This window comes from Engystomops pustulosus, chromosome 3 (genome assembly GCF_040894005.1).
Source record: "Engystomops pustulosus chromosome 3, aEngPut4.maternal, whole genome shotgun sequence".
Classification (NCBI taxonomy): domain Eukaryota; kingdom Metazoa; phylum Chordata; class Amphibia; order Anura; family Leptodactylidae; genus Engystomops; species Engystomops pustulosus.
Window position 1 is genome coordinate 194,912,352 of NC_092413.1, and position 22,119 is coordinate 194,934,470.

At 46.6% G+C, this 22,119-nt stretch overlaps 1 long non-coding RNA gene across 3 annotated transcripts; it reads right to left on the bottom strand.

Moving 5' to 3' along the window:
* Positions 1-3,010: 3,010 nt before the first annotated feature.
* Positions 3,011-20,810, bottom strand: LOC140120686 (uncharacterized). Of its 3 annotated transcripts, none has more exons than XR_011853944.1 (3): positions 20,783-20,810; positions 4,639-4,747; positions 3,011-4,190 (listed from the first exon to the last, which is right to left on the bottom strand). It is a non-coding gene; the product is annotated as an uncharacterized lncRNA (long non-coding RNA). The 3 variants fall into 3 exon arrangements; XR_011853943.1 differs by lacking the exon at positions 20,783-20,810 and adding an exon at positions 8,183-8,243; XR_011853942.1 differs by lacking the exon at positions 20,783-20,810 and adding an exon at positions 5,599-5,685.
* Between the last annotated feature and the right edge of the window lie 1,309 nt (positions 20,811-22,119).

Here is a 22,119-nt window from a genome sequence, read left to right on the forward strand (position 1 = left end):
CTGCGCTGCTGGTAAACTCTGGATAGCATGGTTAGTGTTGAATTCCACCTCGTGGGCACGTCGCACAACAGTCGGTGAGCGGGCAGTTGGAGGCGGCGCTGCGCTGCCCTGAGAGTGGCAGCATCTGTGCTGGACTTCCTGAAATGCGCACAGATGCGGCGTACCTTCGTGAGCAAATCAGACAGATTGGGGTATGTCTTGAGGAAACGCTGAACTATGAGATTTAACACATGAGCCAGGCATGGCACATGTGTCAGTCTGCCGAGTTGCAGAGCTGCCACCAGGTTACGGCCGTTGTCACACACAACCATGCCTAGCTTCAGGTTCAGCGGTGCCAGCCACAGATCAGTCTGCGCCGTGATTCCCTGTAATAACTCTTGGGCGGTGTGCCTTTTATCGCCTAGGCTCAGCAGTTTGAGCACCGCCTGCTGTCGCTTAGCGATGGCACTGCTGCTGTGCCTAGAGCTACCGACTGATGGCGTCATGCCCACGGATGGTAATTCAGAGGAGGAGGTGGAGGAGGGGTGGGAGGAGGAGGAGGCATAGTAGGCCTTTGAGACCTGGACCGAGGTAGGCCCCGCAATCCTTGGCGTCGGCAGTATATGACCAGCCCCAGGGTCAGACTCGGTCCCAGCCTCCACCAAGTTAACCCAATGTGCCGTCAGCGATATATAGTGGCCCTGCCCGGCAGCACTCATCCACGTGTCCGTGGTCAGGTGGACCTTGTCAGAAACGGCGTTGGTCAGGGCATGGAGGATGTTCTCTGACACGTGCTTGTGCAGGGCTGGGACGGCACATCGGGAAAAGTAGTGGCGGCTGGGGACCGAATACCGAGGGGCGGCCGCCGCCATGATGTTTCGAAAGGCCTCGGTCTCTACCAGCCTATAGGGCAGCATCTCCAGGCTAAGCAACTTGGAGATGTGGACGTTGAGGGCTTGGGCGTGTGGGTGGGTTGCGCTATACCTCCTTTTGCGCTCCAGCGTCTGGGGTATGGAGAGCTGAACGCTGGTGGATGCTGTGGAGGATCGTGGAGGCGAAGATGGGGTTTTCGCACGGGAGGTGTTTGGGCCGGGGTCCTGGGCAGGGGGCTGACTAGCAGATGACACAGGGGAAGGAGCAGTGGTGTGCCCGGCCGGAGGTGAACGGGCTTGGTGCCATTGAGTGGGGTGTTTAGCATTCAGATGCCTGCGCATACTGGTGGTAGTTAAGCTAGTAGTGGTGGAACCCCTGCTGATCCTGGTTTGGCAAAGGTTGCACACCACAGTCCGTCGGTCATCCGGTGTTTCTTTAAAGAACCTCCAGACTTCTGAAAATCTAGCCCTCGCCACGGGAGCTTGACTACGGGCAACATTTGGCGCTGATGCACCAGCTCTGGCCCTGCCTCTCCATCCGGCCCCACCACTGCCTCTTCCAACCTGTTCTGCTATAGGACTCGCCTCCGTCTCAGAAGCACTGTGTTCACCCGGTCTGTCACCTCATCATCCTCCGATCCCTCAGTCTGCTCCCCCCTCGGACTTCCTGCCCTGACAACAACTTCACCACTGTCTGACAACCGTGTCTCCTCATCGTCCGACACCTCTTTACACACTTCTTCCACTACGTGAATAATGTCATCATCACCCACAGACTGCGACTGGTGGAAAACCTGGGCATCGGAAAATAGCTCAGCAGCAGCAGGACAAGTGGTTTGTGACTGTGGGAAGGGTCCAGAAAACAGTTCCTCAGAGTATGCCGGTTCAAATGCCAAATTTTGGTGGGAGGGGGCAGACTGGGGGGAAGGAGGCTGAGGTGGAGGAGCTGGAGGAGTGCCGATTTCGGTGACATGGGTGGACTGCGTGGAAGACTGACTGGTGGACAAATGGCTAGAAGCATTGTCCGCAATCCACGACATCACCTCTTCGCACTGTTCTGGCCTCAACAGTGCTCTACCACGAGTCCCAGTAACTTGAGACATGATGAACCTAGGGAGTGTACCTCTGCGGCGTTCCCCTGCTCCCCCATCAGCAGGTGGTGTCTCACCCCGCCCAGGACCACGGCCTCTGACCCCTGCAGTAGTTGGACGCCCACGTCCACGCCCTCGTCCTCGTCCTAGCCCTCGGGTTAAACATTTTCCAAATTAAAGTGTAAACTTGAAAAAAAAAAAAAATTGTGTTTATTTTTTTTTTAGTTTTTTATTTTTTTTAACAAAACGATGCTATCCTATTGCTATGGCTAGTTTCTAACCTACACTGACAGCACACAACTGGATTTTGTGCTTTGCAAGATGAGTTTGAGCTATAAAATGAAATACAGCTAAAAAAAAATAAAATCAGCATACTCTGCCTAATTCTACTCAAACCCCTAATAAATTGTCCCACTTCGGTGTTTGAGGTGGATATGTGTGTCACTAAGAGCTAAACACAACGGTAGCAAGTCCCCATGCAAATTCCTCACAATATGGTACTAGCTGCACTACTAGTGCCAGCAAGCCCAGCCACAAGCAAATTAAAAAAAAAAAGTATAACGTTATTGTAGCCCTAAGAAGGGCTGTTGGGTTCTTGTAGAATCACTCCTGCCTAACACTATTCTAATAGAACACCCTAACGCTTTCCCTGACCAGCAGCAGCTCTCTCCCTAGCGGCATCCAGACACAAAATGATCCGAGCAGCGCAGGCAGGGGCTAGTCTATTCCAGGGTCACCTGATCAGGCCAGCCAACCACTGCTATCGACGTGTAAGGGTACCACGTCATGCTGGGTGGAGTGCAGAGTCTCTTGGCTTGTGATTGGCTCTGTTTCTGGCCGCCAAAAAGAAAAACGGCGGGAGCTGCCATTTTCTCGAGCGGGCGAAGTATTCGTCCGAGCAACGAGCAGTTTTGAGTACGCTAATGCTCGAACGAGCATCAAGCTCGGACGAGTATGTTCGCTCATCTCTAGTGCTTACTACAGTAAAAAGGGGGATGTAGGTTGATGTAACTCTACATACATACAGTTTGTAGGTATTGTCTCCCCACAGATGGGGCATCAGGATGGTCTTGAGGTTTGTAGAAATAAGGACCAGGAGGCAAAAGAAGCAACAGACAAACACATGACATTTGCCCTTAAAATGGAGACACATAAACTTATTGCAGATTTGTAGTTTAAAAGCCTAAGCCCAGAGCTGTCTCACTTGTCTTAAAGTCTCTGTGCTGTAGGTCCTATCTGGCCTCCATACTAGAGCCGTCATCTGACTGCTGCTGTGAGTAGTGCAGTTGCTGTCCCACCTGAAGCTTGTAGGAATACATCTTTCCAGTCTGAGCTGGTTACTAATGTAATGGCGATGGTTCTCTCCCTTGGCATCTTTTCTCTGCAGACTGGTTCACTCCCTTGTTAGATGCGCTGATTACACTGGTTACCTCCCTTGTTAGCTTTGCTCTGTAGGCTGGAACTCTCCCCGTTAGATTTGCTGTGTATACATATACTCTCCCTTGCTAGCTTTGCTATGTAGACTGGTCTGATTCTCTGTTGGATTTGCTTTGTAGACTGGAATGCTTTTTTGTCTCTCCCTTATCTGATTTATTGAATAGACTGGTATTCTTTATTGTTAGATTTATTGAATAGACTGGTGGCCTCCCTTGCAACAGACTGTGTAGATTAGCACACCCCCTTGTCTGATTTGCAGTATGGCCTAGTACTCTGCATTAGAAGCTTTGTTGGGTAGATTATATTTCCCCCTTGTCAGCTTTGCTTTAAAGACTGGTATTTCCCATTGTAAGCTTTCCTGTGTAGCCAGGGACTCTGCCTTGTCAAATTTGCAATATGGACTGGTACTCTCCATTGAAAGCCTTGTTTGGTAGACTAGTTTGCTCCCTTACCAGCTTTTATTTGTAGACTGGCACTCTACCTTGTCAGATTTGCCATATGGACTGGTACACTCCCTTGTCAGATTTGCAGTATGGATTGGTACGCTGCCTTGTCAGATTTACAGTATGGATTGGTACACTCCCTTGTCAGATTTGCAGTATGGATTGGTACGCTGCCTTGTCAGATTTACAGTATGGATTGGTACACTCCCTTGTCAGATTTGCAGTATGGATTGGTACGCTTCTTTGTCAGATTTGCAGTTTGGACTGGTACAATCTTTACTGTTTAGAAAGGCTTGCTCCTTCACCAGCTTTGCTTTGTAGACTGATTTGCTCTCTTGTCAGCTTTGCTGTGTAGAACGGTGCAGAATCTGCAGAGGGTGAGAGATTAATGTCAGCTTTATTAAACCCACTGAAGTCCTAAGTAAGGTAATAAGTCCAGACTATGCACAGAAGGAGTGCAGCTGTATTCAAAGCTTTCCTTTGTCTGGTCTCCAGAGGTGGGTCATGGATGAACTATTATTTTTTTAACGGTTCTTGCATAGTTGACAACTAACATAGTCAACGTAGTTGTCAACTAACTCTCAACAACGTTACAAAAAAATGTAAACTAACATATAAAAGATATAATTTTAAAAACAATTTGTATAATACACCCAAACTAATATCTGATGATGAACAGATCCATTAATCCAACATTGAATCCCCTAAGAAAAAGGTAACTGTCTACGTCTCCTTCAATGACCCTATTAAGGAATATGCAATTTTACACCTCACCAACACTACTGCAATACTAAAATTAAAACACAAGTCTTGTACCTCCTGTTGTATGAACTTGTCCTTCAGAATGTCATCTGAGATGGCTTCTTCTTGTTATGCTCTACACAATTCATTGATCTTCATATCAACACCTTCAACACCAGCTCATCTAAGAGATCATAGAAGCTTATTTTCTTTATACTGTTTTATTCTCTTACAGCTCAATCCTACCATAGAAATCTTGTTTAAATCAAAGGTCAGGACACCTCTATTGCTACGAAATAATCATAGAACTTCAGTCATCACACCACACGTGATCCACATTGAACGATTGAAAAAGAAAGCTAATACCTCCTCACTCCAGAGGTGTAAATTGAAAGGGTGCATTGTGTCTTCCAAATATGAGGAGCCCAATGTGGTATTATAAATGCGATATAATGGTAGGGATGCTTGGTAGATATTTTTCACATTGATCCAGTACCATCAAGTTGAACCTGAGTCTATTCCACTGGTGGTGACCCTGTGGCACTGGTGCCAGAGGTGGCACTCGAAGCCTTCTCTGTGGACACCCAAGCACAGAGTTCTCCAGACAGGACTCAAGGCCTCCTTCTGCAGTCCTAGGCAGTCCCGGATGTGCCACGTTCAATCCTATTTTACAATGACACGTCCTTGGCTGTCTTTGACTAAAGGAGGAGCGAGAAGGTGTGGACAGAGCTAGATGATAATTGGAGCTCCTGCTCTGGACCAAATAATTCTTTCTGTTCGGGGGTCCCTGAAGGGAAGATACAGTGATACACTGAATTTCTCAATTTTCTTTCTACTGTATTGGTGGTCTCAGGATGCCAATACAATTAAAAGCTGTGAAAGAGTAGAGACTAATAAGTTACTACTAAAAATGCCAGTTTGGCACTTTGTGATAAATAGGTGGTTATTGGTTGTTTGGACACTTGGGGGGATATTTATCAGTGCTTCCAGACCATGTCAGCTTATAGTATGTAATTATATTCCCCTATGCATCACCTTCACACCAGGGGGTCTGTCTGACTGGAGGGTGGGCACGGCCGGCGGGGTGTTCCTGTCCCTGCGCCTGCGCACTTGCTTCAGCTGGCAAATTTTCACTTTTAATTCAGCTGAGCAGGACCCTGACGGATACATCAATACATCATAACCCCCTTTGTCTCTAAAAGGTTCTACCATTTAGTTGAAACTACTTCCTTCAAAGGGTTTGCATGCTAAGACCTACATATCTACAGGATAGAAGATAACAAGCTGATTGGTGTCCAACTGCTGGTCCCTCCTCTTGCCCTGCTCCCCGCCCGGTCTACAACCCATAAGGGTGTGCGGGTCGTAGAAAGCTAAAAAGTGGCAGAGAGAGGGAGATTTATATAGTTTCTCTGTCTGTTATCTGGGCTCTCTGGAAATGTGTTCCTTCTGGATTAGATATACTGGTTTGGCTTTAATCGCATATCATGTCTTTAGGCTTCTTGAAAGTCATGGTTGATGTTAAGGGTGCTGCCTTAAAGGTAGCTAAAAGGGGCATAGTTTTTGGTATTCCATCCTGGAAAATATATTTGCATATTTCCTCCAGTGGAGCATCAATGGCTATAAGTCTCCACACGGCTCCAAGGCTGCCTTAATTGTCAAAGTCTCCATAAGGAAAGCTATTACTTCCTTACCAGTTTTTCCAGCTACTTGATCAATGAATGAGAACAAGTCCCCATTCCAGTGCATGGTAGGGGCCCCATCACTTAGACCCTCAGCGATCAGCTTGTTATTCCCTAAGCTGTGGGTAGGAAATAACTTTCAAAGTTGGAATAACCCCTTTAAGTCATTTGCTCACCCAATGACGTCTATACATCAGGAAAACAAATGTGGTTACCATTTCATTTAACTCTCACTATCAATTTCTCACCATCAGTTCTCAGCCGGGGACATTCTTTACTAAACACATTTGGATTGGTTCTCTCATTTATTTAGCCTTTTTCGCAGTTTTCTCGCTACAATGGAAATTGACAGATGGTTGTGTCACATATTTTCTATTGACATGTGAATGAATGTCTGGAGTTGAATGATGGGTAATGAAATCCTGCAAATTATAATAATAGTGTGCTGTGATATTTTCCCTTTTCTGGTAGTTTTCTTTCCAAATGTCACATTTTGTTTATTTATTTACAGCAAATAATGGAATGGCGGTGACTTCCAATATTGATATAGTGATTAATGAAGAGTATTTTATTCTGCCTGTCTACGCCTGAGAGATGCTGGTCACACTAATAACACTTTGCTCTTTCAAGACAAATTGTTAGAGAAGAAATAAACTTTGTGCATAGCTGGAGGTAAAACCTAGATCCACATAAATCCAGATATCGCTGCTGCACCGGACCACAATGAATTTTATACCTGCTCAGTCGAAAGCGTTGGAATTGCTCTTGGGGAATAGTAGTCTTTAAGACCAAATGGGAAGATCTTCATCTTAAGGTGCTTGTTACATTGATTGTACTATTAATCCAGATTAAGGAAACTATTATGGGAGGGCTCCAAGCAAAACTGATATTTATCATACCCCAGTGCTTTGTGGACCGCCGAAAGATGAAAGCCACGCCCTCTCCGATCCAGTGAATACATCAGACTTGGCCTGGTATAGAATTGCTTTATTATCAGTGACTTTACAGGCTTAAAGGGGTTTGCCACGTTACCTCAGGTTTTTGTAATATGTGTATAAGTGGGGGGCAGGATATGAGGTCATTTACCAATATCCATCTAGTAATAGTTCTGCTCCGCTTTCTTGATATGTAAAGTGAAGCCTCCTGTCTTTTACCTCATCAGCCAGAGATTCCTGATCATAAAGTGGGCGCAGATGGAGGATCATGTGATCTCTAAAGATCCATGAATAATCACCCGGCCAGGATACATAAGCTACATTTGATATACATATGATATTATATCATATGATACATAACCTCATGAACACAACACTAGGGTCCTGACAGGATGATTGTTCATGGACAGTTAGAGATCACATGACCCTCCATCTGCGGCCATTTTATTGTCAGGAATGTCTGACTGACGAGGTAAAAGACAGGAGGCTTCACTTTACATATCAAGAAAGCAGAGCAGAGCTATTCATAGATGGATATTGTCAAATGACCTAATATCCTGCCCCCCACACACAAATTACAAAAACATGAGGTAAAGTGGCCAACCCCTTTAAGCAGTCGCTAGCTATAGTGAGTGTGCAGGCACAGAAACATCACATGACAACCCACTCAACCCCCCCCCCCTTCCATGCACGCTTGGTGTGGAGGTGTTGTAAAGGAGAAAATAATCATAATTGCTTGGAGCAACCCCCAAAGTATTATATTTTCATGCTCTATGACTCTTCGGCCGAGATTTATAAAGTACTGGTGCCACGTGGCCAACACTAAAACCTCTTGATATATCCTCAGTGCCAGCCAGTTCCTGCCTGGTGTAGAACGACATTATAGCCTGTGGATGAACCTGGCATAGGCAGTGCAAAGTGCTGGGATATGCTACCCTAGCCCACACCACAGCCCGGCACCTCCCCCTCCCTGCCTAACCGGGATATAGGGGCCGGAAAAGTTACCATTCCAGTTGCAGAGCCAGTAAACAGGTATACAGGGCAGCAAAATAGAGAGGCAAATGACAGGCCTGGGAGTTTCCGAGAGACTATTGATAGCTCACTAATGACGTCACAGGAGGGGGCAGTAATTGTGGCAACTTCTAACATGTTTAATACCATGTAGCTAAAGGTGATAAGTATACAGCAGACACCTGCCCTGTATGAGGAGGCCTCACCCTATGAGCCCTCTCCAAACATCCTAAACCACACCATGATGTAAAGGTGTATCATGGTAGGTAAAGGGTCTAACATGGCTTCCATTTGGTTAAAGGGAAAATTTGTCAAAAGGGAGGGTGAGGGGGACTTTATTCATATGTGAAATGCAATTGTTTCTTGTTTCTTCTCAACTTCTCATTCACATATAAATTAGTGCCAGTTAATGCAAGTTTTGGTTGCTCCTCTCTTCTTCTGTCCATGACTTCTCATTATGAATGGTGACAACAACTAAATGGGATCCAGGTCAACTGGGAAAAGATCCCCGGAGATAAGGGATTGAAAAACTGATTAAAACTTCTGAACTCCCTTTCTGATGATAATGATTCACTATTTAGATATAGGGAACCCATGAATATTTTGACTTTCTCAAGTCCAGTTATTTTGGACTAAAAAAATTATGTGTAAGGATTAGCATTGCTTGAGATTGTATAATCACCTTCCCCCAAAATCAGAGCATGACATTTACACTGCGGCTTTTCGAACCCATTCTGAATGTAAAATCCACATTTTATGCAGTTGTTGGTGCATTTCCATGAACCTGAAAGTACATTCACTAATAAATAATCATTGAAGGAATATAAAATACCTGATTAAAGAGGAATCTATTGCTGTGGCTCGCATCCCATAAACAAGACTGTAAAACATTTCTCCCGATATTACGTGCTCTGCTCATCTTAAATACAACTTCTCATTTACTTGTGCAGATCAGAAGCTGCATGTGTCCTGCTTAGAAGTATTGGCAGGCGTGGACGCACTATAGCGGCACATCCATCCCATGCATGCTGTGCCAAAGGAGTGTGGGGTAGGAAATACTGCATATACCGCATATCAAGTATAGGCTGACCCAAATATAAGTTGAAGCACCTAACTATACCACAAAAAACTGGGAAAACTTATAAGCGGAGGCTGGAAAATGCATCGGGCACAGCTTCTCCTCACTGATGGAATTACCAGCAGACTCCTCCCAATATGTAAGGTAGCCCACCATCTGCCCTAGTATATAGGTAGGTCTAGAACATTTCCACCAGGATATAGGGCAGCCCAGCACCTGCCCCCAGGATACAGGGTAGCCCAGCACCTGCCCTCAAGATATACGATAGCCCAGCACCTGCCCCCAGGATACAGGGTAGCCCAGCACCTGCCCTCAAGATATAGATTAACCCAGCACCTGCCTCCAGTATTTAGGTATGTCAAGCACATTGCCCCCAGTATATTGGTTTGTCCAGGACACTTACTGCAGGATATAGGGCAACCCATCACTTGCCCCCAGGATATAGGGCAACCCAGCACTTGCCCCCAGGAGTCTTGTAAGGAAAGCAATAAGCGAGAAAGATAAAGCGTTTAAGGTGCTAAAACGTGAAGGTAGCGATGAGGCATTACAGGATTATAGAGAGAAAAATAAATCCTGTAAAAAGCAGATAAAGGCCGCAAAAATAGAGACTGAGAGAAATATTGCCAGGGAGAGCAAAAATAATCCCAAATTATTTTTCAAGTATATAAATGATAAGAAACTAAAAACAGAGAGTGTGGGTCCCCTTAGAAATAACATGGGGATCATGGTGGAAGGAGATGAGGAAAGGGCCAATCTACTGAATGTCGCCTTCTCAACTGTCTTCACCCAGGAAAATCCCCTGGTGGAAGACACAATGAGGAATAATGTAAATTCTCTCTGGAATGTCAACAGTTTAACCCAGGAAGAGGTACGGCGCCGCCTAGCAACCACTAAGATAGATAAATCACCGGGGCCAGATGGCATACACCCCCGGGTTCTGCATGAATTATGTAGGGTGATAGACAAACCGTTATTTTTAATATTTGAAGATTCACTGAGGACTGGTTATGTGGTACCAATATACAAAAAAGGAACAAATAGCGATCCTGGAAACTACAGACCCGTGAGTCTAACTGCTGTGGTAGGGAAAATATTTGAGGGGTTTATTAGAGATGCTATCCTGGAGTATCTCACTGTGCACAACCTTATAACCCAGCGTCAGCATGGGTTTATGAGAGATCGGTCCTGTCAGACTAATCTGATTGGTTTCTACGAGGAGGTAAGTTCAAGACTGGATCTGGGGGACGCTGTGGATGTTGTATATCTGGACTTTTCAAAGGCATTTGACACCGTGCCACATAAAAGGTTGGTATATAAAATGAGACTGCTGGGAATAGGAGAAAATCTGTGTATTTGGGTAAGTAATTGGGTTAGTGATAGAAAACAGAGGGTGGTCATTAATGGCACATTCTCAGATTGGGTTGATGTTACCAGTGGAGTGCCACAGGGGTCAGTATTGGGGCCACTTCTTTTTAATATTTTTATTAATGACCTTGTAGTGGGTTTACACAGTCAAGTTTCAATATTTGCAGATGATACTAAGCTGTGTAAAGTAATAAATACTGAGGTCGATAGTTTAGCATTACAGAGGGATTTGTGGAAGCTTGAGGGATGGGCAGAGAAATGGTTGATGAGGTTTAATGTAGATAAATGTAAAGTTATGCACTTGGGCCATGGAAACAAAAAGTACAATTATGTTCTAAATGGTCAATTACTTAGTAAAACTGAAGCTGAAACGGACTTGGGGGTATTGGTGGATGGTAAACTTAATTTTAGTGCCCAGAGCCAGGCGGCTGCTGCTAAAGCGAATAAAATAATGGGATGTATCAAGAGAGGAATAGATTCTCATGATAAATACATAGTTTTGCCCTTATACACATCCCTGGTCAGACCACACATGGAATATTGTGTACAGTTTTGGGCACCAGTGTATAAAAAGGATATAGTAGAGCTGGAACGGGTGCAGAGGAGAGCAACCAGGATTATTAGGGGAATGGGGGGATTAGAATACACTGACAGATTAAAAAATTTGGGATTATTCAGTTTAGAAAAAAGACGACTGAGGGGAGACCTCATTACAATGTACAAATACCTGAACGGACAGTACAAGGATCTCTCCAAAGATCTTTTTATACCTAGGCCTGTGACCAGGACAAGGGGGCATCCTCTACGCCTAGAGGAGAGGCGATTTTACCATCACCATAGACAAAGGTTCTTTACTGTAAGAGCAGTGAGACTGTGGAACTCTCTGCCGCAGGAGGTTGTTATGGCGGACTCTATGTACATGTTCAAGAGAGGTCTGGATGCCTTTCTGGAGAGCAAAAATATCACAGGTTATGGGGATAAAACATTTATTTAATTCTTGAAGGTTGGACTTGATGGACTTGCGTCTCCTTCCAGCCTTATATACTGTGATACTATGATACTATGATACAGGGTAGCACCAGCATATTGGTTTGTCCAGGAGACTGTCTCCAGGCTATATGGCAGCCCTGAACCCGCCCCCCAGAAATACCCACCTCCAGTATATAGGAATGTCCAGAACACTGCCCCCAGGATATAGGGCAGCCCAGCACCTGCCCCCTGGATATAGGGTAGCCCAGCACCTGCCCTCATTATATAGGTATATCAAGCACACTGCTCCCAGTATATTGGTTTGTCCTGGAGACTGCCTCCAGGATATGTGGTAGCCCTGAACCTGCCCCCCAGATATAGAGTAGCCCAGGACACCCTCCTATATATGTGTATGTCCAGAACACTGTCCCAAGATTTAGGGCAGCCCAGCACCTGCCCCCAGGATATAGGGTAGCCCAGCACCTGCCCCCAGGATATAGGGTAGCCCAGCACCTGCCCCCAGGATATAGGGTAGCCCAGCACCTGCCCCCAGGATATAGGGTAGCCCAGCACCCGCCCCCAGGATATATTGTAGCCCAGCACCTGCCCCCAGGATATAGGGTAGCCCAGCACCTGCCCCCAGGATATAGGGTAGCCCAGCACCCGCCCCCAGGATATAGGGTAGCCCAGCACCTGCCCCCAGGATATAGGGTAGCCCAGCACCCGCCCCTAGTATATATGGAAGCCAGGCATATGCTTGGCGTGTCTCCTGCTTAAGTCACTACATTTCCAGGCTCATATGAAGTTTGCCAGAGAGCATATGAATGTTTCAGAATTCGGCTAATGTCATGTGGTCAGATGAAACCACAGTTTGGTAGAAACACAACTCGTCATGATTGGAGAAGAGTGAATGTTGAGCTGTATCCAAAGAACATCAGAGCTACCGTCTGATAGGGGTGACAACATCATGATGAGGGACCGTTCCTCTGCAAAGGGACCAGGACGCCTGATCCGTGTACATGAAAGAATGAATGGGGCCGTGTAGCGTGAGATTTTGAGTGCAAACCTCCTTAATTTGCAATAAATTCTTTAAAAATCCAACAATGTGATTTTCTGGATTTGTTTTCACATTTTGTCTCTTATATTTGAGGTTGTACCTATGATGTCAGGTACAGACCGCTCTCGTCTTTACAAGTGGAGGAACTTGTACAATTGGTGGCTGAATAAATCCTTATTTTCCCCACTCTATGTACAGACATCTTTATGGATAACATATATGCTGTCAGTCCGATACAATGTCAGCGTATAATTACTTTCCATGACAGTGTCAGGGGTACAAAGCATCCAATGAATGGAGAGGATTATTTATTCAGTATCTCCGTACAGGTCAGAGTCGGAAATGTAACAATTATTTCCCACTCTCTTTCATCCTCTGTCTTTCTGTGGATAATCCCTTCCAGCATCCTTGAAGAGGACGTGGCATTAATAATTTCCAGAACCAGGCAGACTTTCCCCCCATAGCATTCAATTTCCAGTATGTCATTTCCATTAATGCTTCAAAAGTGACCTGCATTTTGGAAAAAAAAAAAAACTTTCAATTACAATCTAAATTAAAAACTCGCAATGTAATATTAAGTATTTCCTCGTAATTTGGTGTCCTTTACAGCAATCCATAACGAATCGTCCTCAGCGAAACCCGGAGCGATGTTCCTCCCTTGCTTGATATGACAGCGCTGAGGCTGCGCCATAAACTTTCATCTTTTTTACTTTTATATTTGTGGTAAATGAGCAGTACACAGCCTCCCCGAATCAATCCCACTCCCTCACATCTTCAAAGTCGAGGATCCAATTTACATGTAATGATCTAAAAAATATGTCTACACAGCCCTACAAATAACAGAATACAGTCTGTACTGTACTGGAAATGGAACTTAGAAAAGAACCACACTCAGGGGTGGATTAAGACCGTGGGCCCTGGACTGTATGAATATTATAGTCCCTACAAGTCTGGAATCACTTCCTACTTATGGTACTAGAATCAGCTTCTTGGGAACTGCAGAATCCATCCCTTCTACTTCAATCTTCTGTTTTAGGACCTTTGGAGGACCTTCAAAGGTCCTGAAATGACTCTTTTGTACAGGTGAATTGAGAGCAGGAACAGATGTACGCGGATTTCATGGTTGAAGGTCCTTCTCAGTATAAAATTTGGTGGGTGGTTTTGGTAGTCATGGGCTCCCTACAAGACTTGGGCCCTGGGCCACTGCTCAAACTTCCTATATTATAATCCACTACTGACCTCATTCATTTTACTCTTACATTAGGAATTGGGTACATTGCAATATGCAGTTCGGTTTTAGTTTGCTCCTCCATCAAGTGGCAACCTTAGAAGACTAGTCACCTTTTTCAGTTCACAGTTCCATATGAGGGCTTGTTTTCTCCAGGACAAATTGTATTTTCTAATGGTACTGTTTAAAATTCCCTACAATGTACCTGTAAACTAGGTGGAGGGGGGGAATATCCATAAAATAAAAATTCAATGCCATGAAGATGACAAAAAAAGCAATGGCATCATATATGGTGAAATGGAAAAAAGTGTGATTCAGACATTTGGGTGTTTTTTTGTAGAATAATTCTAGGAAAATTATTTTAATATTTTGAGAGATTATGGGATAACTAACATCTCCATCAATTTGTCTGCTTATATCGCATAAATGACAGCTACCTCACAGCCGCCATTGTCTTCTATTATGCACGATTACAACATGATGAGCACGCTGGGGCACTTTTACTTTCCCGGTCCAGTCGCGATCCCGCAGCGCGTTCTCTGATGTGGATTCGGGTCTGCCGGGATTCACTAAGGTCATGCACCTGATATCCAGCAGGTGTCGCTGCTGTGCCGAGGTCCGCCGGAGTTCACCTTCTTCGTCCTGATGCATGTGAGTGCTGATCTTGCGACACAAATTATTTTTAAAATTCTGCGGTTTTTCCGAAGCCGTCGGGTTGTCTGACGGCCACGCCCCCTGATTTCTGTTGCGTGAAAGCCAATGCGCCAAAATCCGATCGCATGCGCCAAAATCCCGGGGCAATTTGGTGCAAATCGGAAATCGTTGGGATACCCAACAAAAGTGCGCGATTCAGACCCTTAGTAAATGAGCCCCTATGTGCGAAAGGAAGCTAACAAATTGCCTTGGGGTGACACCCACACATCTAAGCCAATAGTCGCAGCACCACACCCAGTCCAGACCGCCACGCCATTTCCACCACACAGGCGCCACTTCCACTTCCATCAATAACCCATAAAATGTCGCAGGAGATGGTACAGCTTCTAATTTTCATGCTCAGGTCTACTTTCATTAGTTTTGTCTTTGTTCTCCAATATCCCTCTCTCATTTAGCAGACGACACGGACACGGAGGTCATTATTAATTAGCACATATTCCGCTAGCGAGATAAAATCTGCGATAGTAAATAGCTGCTTAAGTGATTCCGCCAATATCCCTCGGAAACATAATTAGCTTTTAGCTTTTAAACCTTTGGTGCTATAATATTTTCTAAAAATGATAATGACAGATCCGATAGTAAAGGATCATAAAACGGCATCAGCCGATGTGAAACAGAAGTCTCAGCATCCTGCACTACAATTAATTTTACCATTAAAGTTGAGAAAAGATCACTTCCATTCAGATAAAAGTGCACTGCTCTTCCCTGGCATGTATTAGCCCTGACGCATCATCTTTAATAAAAGTCTTCACCGCCTGCTCTATACATGGAGGGTTTAACCCTCAAAATACAGCCGAAAAGTGGAGCGGTACTTGATGTGAGTGAACAGCACCATCTGCTGGAGCTATCACTCTATTACTGTTATCTCATTCTAGATTTCATCTCTAAATAAATCAGTTTTTATCCATACAAGTCCTCATTTATGGATACAAACTTCTTCCAATTTGAGTTTGAGGGAATTTTGAGTATTACAATGTGGATAACATACTCAAAATTTGAATCTTTAGCCAGACAGGACTAAGGCTGGCTACTAGGAAAGGTTCTGTACTGCGGATGTCCCAGTAGTCCTGCTGGGGGCCCACATGAGGCGGTACATAAGGAACCCAAGGGGTGAGGGGGGCTTTATATAAAATAACCATGAGGGGCTGATTGGTATGATAAATTAGGGAATATTTTAGTTTCTGAATTCTCAATGCCCCCACATCAGTTCACTATAAAAGGGCCCACTGAGGCTCTGTTGCCCAGGGGCCTACTGAAACCGGAAGAGACTTATGGCATCATTTGCATCACAAAACGAATGCCTAGCGCCACACTTATGTTTTTTAGACCTTTTTTAGACACTTTTTCAATGACTGCAACCAAGGGAAAATTGGTCATGACCAGGCAGAAAATAATCTGTACACCAAAAACAGTGCGCCACATTGTGGAATAAGGGGGGATTTACCATATGCTGGCACATGGTCTGCCAGAGTATTATGCTGTCCCCGCCACCCCATCTGTTGGTTCAATCAGCATCGGCATTGCAGAAAGTGACTGCATCCCTAATACTGCTCCCACCTTGCTGGAGGTTATGCTGTCTGAGGCAACAGGCTCAACTCACTTCATGGCTGGTGCACCCATGGTCCAGATACAACCCAAACTCAGAGTCAGCAGGTATGATCTGAACTTGTTCGGATCCAGGGGACAATACTGGCAAGAAGAGGGAGTTGGAGCAAGACCATCTAAGACAAACATTGCCTCCACTTACGACAGCTGGTCAACAGGGCTGACAGGTATTAGACCCCTTCAGTACCGGTTTTGATAACCCATTCCAAAGTGAAACCACCAATATAATAGTTCTGGGAAGACCCTGTGTAGCAATAATATATGTAATGAATTAGCTGGAGAAATGCTGATCGTGAAGTTGCAGAATAACCTTGGGCGCTCTTGCAGTTTAAGCTTTATTAGTAAGTACACAGATGGATTTATGAGAATCTCCATATCTGAAGAATAGACTTACATCTCTCCATTGTCTGGGGTGGCCAGGTCATCTATTCATTAACAACCAAGGCCATTCCATCCTATTCTAGTGTAGTCTCAGGATGGATAGACATTGTGTAGTCTCCTCCAGGGCTCTAGTAGTATCACATAATCTCCGCCATTCTTCAAGTATTGAAGGTCGCTCAGTATAATCCGTGGCTTTATACACATCGAGATAAAGCCACTGAGAACATAACTGAAGCATAAAAACTTGTGAAGAGTTTGAGCTAAGGCTAGAATTTCTAAGAGCGAGCTCGGAGTCCTCTACATCACAGCACTGCATCAAGAAGAAATACTGCAACGCTCAAAAAGCCGTAAAAATTCCTATATGTAGAAATGACTATGTTCTGGGCTTATTTCACAGTACAAATATATATTTATAGTGTGTACCACTCAGTTAATTTCAGATTTGCCAACTGTAAAAGTCAGGGGCTCGCCACATAAATCCAGCCGTCATGTTCTGACATATAGCCATGTCAGGGTCTGTGTATGCCGCAGCTTGTTTTACTAGACTTTCTTAAGATTTTGACCTGAGATTTATGTTCGTACGGTTCAGGAGATCTCCGGACAAGCGGCTGTCAGAGAACCATTTGTAGTTTTATTATACTTACCTTATTTCACCCAGTGTCATCTTCGGACTGAACAAGTGCCAGCGGAGGAAGGACATGGAAACCATAGGATGAAATCATCGCTATATTGAAAGCATCTTCAAGAGAAGGAAACGTAACACCTTATCCATAGCATTTTTTTACAAGTTATTTTGGTCCCTATAACTTAGGTAGAGAGGAGGAAATTGAATTCGATGAAGCGGAATTCCATCCAAACTCCTGAATCCTGGCCATTCTTGGTACCAAAGTTTTTCCTTAGATGACAGTGTTATGAGGTTAGAAGCAAAAGTAGAAAGCTCAGAACAGGACATCATGGGGCACATTTACTTACCCATCCGCTGGAGTTCACAGAAAGTGCATTGTCCGACTGTAATACAGCGTGCGGCGATTCACTAAGATCGTGCGCTCGATATCCTTCATGTGTCGCATTCCCACTCAGGTCCGACAGTTCACCTTCTTCTTCCCGGTGCATGTAAGTGCATTGTCTTGCGACACAATTTGAAACTTAAATCTCGCGCTCAGTCCGAATCAGTTGGATTGTCCGATTTCTGTAGTATGAAAGACACCACAGCTGCGCCAAAATCCAATCACGTGCGACACAATCCCAGCGCAGACACCTGTTAAATACCTGTCATACATGTGCAAATTCGGAAAACAGAAAACAGTCCAACCTGCGCCCACACGCCACTGTCTTTTAAATGCTGCCTCACAGCATTTGTAATGTCCTCACACAGCCCCCCAGTAAGTAATGTGCCCACACAGCCCCCAGTAAGTAAAGTGCCCACACCGCACCCCAGTAAGTAATGTCCTCACACAGCCCCCAGTAAGTAATGTGCCCACACAGCCCCAGTAAGTAATGTGCCCACACAGCCCCCCAGTAAGTAATGTCCTCACACAGCCCCCAGTAAGTAATGTGCCCACACAGCCCCCAGTAAGTAATGTGCCCACACAGCCCCCCAGTAAGTAATGTGACCACACAGCCCCCCAGTAAGTAATGTGCCCACACAGCCCCAAGTAAGTAATGTCCCCACACAGCCCCCAGTAAGTAATGTGCCCACACAGCCCCAAGTAAGTAATGTCCTCACACAGCCCCCAGTAAGTAATATGCCCACACAGGCCCCCAGTAAGTAATGTCCTCACACAGCCCCCAGTAAGTAATGTCCCCACACAGCCCCCAGTAAGTAATGTCCTCACACAGCCCCCAGTAAGTAATATGCCCACACAGGCCCCCAGTAAGTAATGTCCTCACACAGCCCCCAGTAAGTAATGTGCCCACACAGCCCCCAGTAAGTAATGTGCCCACACAGCCCCCCTGTAAGTAATGTGACCACACAGCCCCCCAGTAAGTAATGTGCCCACACAGCCCCCCCAGTAAGTAATGTCCTCACACAGCCCCCCAGTAAGTAATGTGCCTCACACAGCCCCCCAGTAAGTAATGTCCCCACACAGCCCCCAGTAAGTAATGTGCCCACACAGCCCCCCAGTAAGTAATGTCCTCACACAGCCCCCAGTAAGTAATGTGCCCACACAGCCCCCCAGTAAGTAATGTCCTCACACAGCCCCAGTTAGTAATATGCCCACACAGGGCCCCAGTAAGTAATGTCCTCACACAGCCCCCAGTAAGTAATGTGCCCACACAGCCCCCAGTAAGTAATGTGTCCACACAGCCCCCCCAGTAAGTAATGTCCTCACACAGCCCCCCAGTAAGTAATGTGCCTCACACAGCCCCCCAGTAAGTAATGTCCCCACACAGCCCCCAGTAAGTAATGTTCCCACACAGCCCCCCAGTAAGTAATGTGCCCACACAGCCCCCCCAGTAAGTAATGTGCCCACACAGCCCCCCCAGTAAGTAATGTGCCTCACACAGCCCCCCAGTAAGTAATGTGACCACACAGCCCCCCAGTAAGTAATGTGACCATACAGCCCCCCAGTAATGTCCCCACACAGCCCCCAGTAAGTAATGTGCCAACACAGCCCCCAGTAATGTCCCAACACAGCCCCCAGTAAGTAATGTGCCCACACAGCCCCCCAGTAAGTAATGTGCCTCACACAGCCCCCCAGTAAGTAATGTGACCACACAGCCCCCCAGTAAGTAATGTGCCCACACAGCCCCCCAGTAAGCAATGTGCCCACACAGCCCCCCAGTAAGTAATGTCCCCCACACAGCCCCCCAGTAATTAATGTGCCCACACAGCCCCCCAATAAGTAATGTGCCCACACAGCCCCCCAGTAAGAAATGTGCCCACACAGCCCCCAGAAAGTAATGTGCCAACACAGCCCCCAGTAATGTCCCCACACAGCTCCCAGTAAGTAATATGCCCACACAGCCCCCCAGTAAGAAATGTGCCCACACAGCCCCCAGAAAGTAATGTGCCAACACAGCCCCCAGTAATGTCCCCACACAGCCCCCAGAAAGTAATGTGCCAACACAGCCCCCAGTAATGTCCCCACACAGCCCCCAGTAAGTAATGTGCCCACACAGCCCCCCAGTAAGTAATGTGCCCACACAACCCCCCAGTAAGTAATGTGCCCACACAGCCCCCCAGTAAGTAACGTCCTCACACAGCCCCCCAGTAAGTAATGTGCCTCACACAGCCCCCAGTAAGTAATGTGCCTCACACAGCCCCTCAGTAAGTAATGTCCTCACACAGCCCCCCAGTAAGTAATGTGCTCACACTAACCCCCCAGTAAGTAATGTCGCTCACAGCCCCCAGTAAGTAATGTGCCCACACAGCCCCCCCAGTAATTAATGTCCTCACACAGCCCCCAGTAAGTAATGTGCCCACACAGCCCCCCAGTAAGTAATGTGCCCACACAGCCCCCCAGTAAGTAATGTGCCCACACAGCCCCCCAGTAAGTAATGTCCCCCACACAGCCCCCCAGTAAGTAATGTGCCCACACAGCCCCCCAGTAAGTAATGTGCCCAAACAGCCCCCCAGTAAGTAATGTGCCCATACAGCCCCCCAGTAATGCCCCCACACAGCCCCCAGTAAGTAATGTGCCAACACAGCCCCCAGTAATGTCCCCACACAGCCCCCAGTAAGTAATGTGCCCACACAGCCCCCCAGTAAGTAATGTGCCCCCACAGCCCCCAGTAAGTAATGTCCTCACACAGCCCCCCAGTAAGTAATGTGCCCACACAGCCCCTCAGTAAGTAATGTGACCACACAGCCCCCAGTAAGTAATGTGACCACACAGCCCCCCAGTAAGTAATGTGTCCACACAATCCCCCAGTAAATAATGTGCCCACACAGCCCCCCCCCAGTAAGTAATGTCCCTCACAGCCCCCAGTAAGTGATGTGCCCACACAGCCCCCAGTAAGTAATGTCCTCACACATCCCCCAGTAAGTAATATGCCCACACAGCCCCTCAGTAAGTAATGTTCTCACACAGCCCCCCCCCCAGTAATGTGCCTCACACAGCCCCCCAGTAATGTCCTCACATGACCCCCCCCCAGTAAGTAATGTCCTCACACAGCCCCCCAGTAAGTAATGTCCTCACACACAGCCCCCCAGTAAGTAATGTCCTCACACAGCCCCCCATATTCCCTCCTCACCTCACAGATGCAGTTCTTTGCACTGCTTTCCCCGGCAAGTCATGTCACCATGACATCATCAAAGGTCCTTCAGCCTCGGAAGTCTTATTCTCCCAGAGGCTAGGTCCTTGCAGGGGAAAGCAGTGCCTGCACTCCTTCTCATCATGATCTGTGTCACAGATCGCGATGAGAGAGGGAAGGATCCCCGGGCAGCGGGGCTGATGATGCACGAGCCCCAGATCTTTTGACCTACCGACGCCCCTGGCTGGGGGGCTGTATACAGTGATTGCTGGTAGAGCCGTATATAGTAATTACTTGGGGAGCTGTATATATATAGTGATTGCTGGGGGAGCTGTATACAGTGATTGCTGGGGAGCTGTATATAGTGATTGCTGGCAGAGCTGTATACAGTGATTGCTGGGGGAGCTGTATATAGTGATTGTTGGCGGAGCTGTATACAGTAATTGCTGGGGAGCTGTATACAGTAATTGCTAGGGGAGCTGTATATAGTGATTGCTGGGAGAGCTGTATTCAGTGATTGCTGGGGGAGCTGTATATAGTGATTGCTGGCGGAGCTGTATACAATGATTGCTGGGGGAGCTGTATATAGTGATTGCTGGCGGAGCTGTATACAGTGATTGCTGGGGAGCTGTATACAGTGATTGCTGGGGGGGGGGCTGTATACAGTGATTGCTGGGGGGAGCTGTATATAGTGATTGCTGGGGGAGCTGTATTCAGTGATTGCTGAGGGGCTGTATACAGTGATTGCTGGGGGGAGCTGTATATAGTAATTGCTGGGGGGGAACTGTATACAGCGATTACTGAGGGAGCTGTGCAACATCCCCCACCGGGGCCTAGCCTTTTCTTGGGGCCTGGAGTCAGCCGGGGCCCGCAGTACCGGAGTGGCTGGCAGTTGCGGCCTAGGCACGCTAGTGTCACGGTGCTTGGTACGGGGGAACCGGAGGGCTGTCGTACAGCCTGGCAGGTCTCCAGCAGGGTGGTGTTGGCAACAAATGATGAGGGAGAGGCTGCTATAGCGGTTCTCCCTGGGGCAACCCTTTGGGGTCTAGGGTATGAGTCTCTGTGTGGTGGACAGGGTGCCTGTGATGGTGACAGCCGTAGTAGCAGGGACCAGACGGAGGCAGACGTTGAACAAAAATAACTTACAGTTCTTTATTGGAACCGACAGGAACAGTAGCAACGTGCCTTAACAGGATGGTGGAATGCTGGAGATGTAGTTGGAGGGAGCCACAGGATGGATCCTCAGCCTGGATGCAAAGGGCAGGCTGGGAGGTAGCTGTGTCCTGGAAGGATGCTTCAGCTTTATCCTGGATTGCTTCAGGTATCACCCTTAAAGG